The sequence below is a fragment of the Taudactylus pleione genome, unplaced genomic scaffold (genome assembly GCF_031769625.1).
Source record: "Taudactylus pleione unplaced genomic scaffold, aTauple2 ptg000061l, whole genome shotgun sequence".
Taxonomy (NCBI): Eukaryota; Metazoa; Chordata; class Amphibia; order Anura; family Myobatrachidae; genus Taudactylus; species Taudactylus pleione.
The window spans coordinates 3250240-3251519 of record NW_028284463.1 but is presented as its reverse complement, the minus strand read 5'-3'; the positions used below and the strand labels follow the sequence as shown (position 1 = coordinate 3251519).

Below are 1280 nucleotides of genomic sequence, written 5' to 3'. Positions count from 1 at the left end.
AGTATTAATTTGTTGTACAGTGTAATACATACCTCATAGACAATGAATTGTGTTTGCACCAGCGCTTTAAAACAAGGTAAAAATCCAAAACAAGGTAAAAAGTATTCTTCCCGGCATCTGATCTTGCATATTTTGGATTCAAGAAAGAAAAGAGAATTCCGCACAGAACTCAGAAATTAATAAAGATAATGGTAATTATTAGTAGAAACCAACCGTTATATATTCTAGATACAACTGTATCAATAATTGTTGTTGGTGGTGCTCCCACAGCCCAATGTTTACATAGATACGAAAGACAAAAAGAGAAAGAGAGGGCTATTCGCTGGGGCACTCTTCATGACAAATGTCCACATTCAATCATATTTATTGATTGATAATTGAAAGTGATATTGATTACACCCTACCTGACCAAATGTCCCACAACCTTCTATGCACTGCCAATAGAAAAAGGGTTGGTGTATGAACACATAAACAGTGAATAATCCAACCTTTTTCTGTCTGTTAAAAATTAACTTTTAATCAGAGTTATATTAAAAAATTATTTTGAAAATGAATATCCCTTCAAACAGAATTTAAAGTCATTTGATAAGGGCGAAAATATAATGTACTGAAAAATGAAATAAAATCTCCACATGCGTTCATATATACATGTGGATAGGTAAGTACCCTGGTCGTAAATAAATAACCATTGCGAAAAAGTATCTCATCTTATGGATATATATGGGTTGTTATAATGATATAGAGTTGCCACTCTGCTGAGTTACCAATCGTCCCAATCTACCTCCAGTATTAATGACCTACAGCACCTGGTATTCCCAAGTGGTCTCCCATCCAGGTACTAACCAGGCCCAAAACTGTATAGCTTCCAAGATCAGAAGAGATTGGGCATATCCAGTATGGTATGATTGTAGATGATTCCCAACTGGGGAGTGTAAATGCCCAGGTACACACAGCGTAAGAGTTTATGTAGGACTAACTCACCAGAGAAGTCCACTTTATTAAATAATACACAGTATCAATAAAAGTATTGCATGAGCATACTTTAATTGCAATTATACAGTTAGTCACATGATTAAACATATGAGGTAAAACAGTCAAGTATAATAGTCTGACTGATTACTATTGTCATCAATCAGTCAAAAAGATGTTCAAATGAGCTGTTATGAATATGCTGTTCATATGACAATGGTGCTGATATATTAATCCAAAATAACATTGATACACTTATTATGGTCTGTATGATAGATGATTAAGTTTTAATCCTATTAATAGGCAGTTGA

The 1280-nt window shown here is 34.0% G+C and overlaps 1 pseudogene; it reads right to left on the bottom strand.

The window, feature by feature from the left end:
- Window positions 1–794: 794 nt before the first annotated feature.
- Window positions 795–913, bottom strand: LOC148534967 (5S ribosomal RNA; annotated as a pseudogene).
- Between the last annotated feature and the right edge of the window lie 367 nt (window positions 914–1280).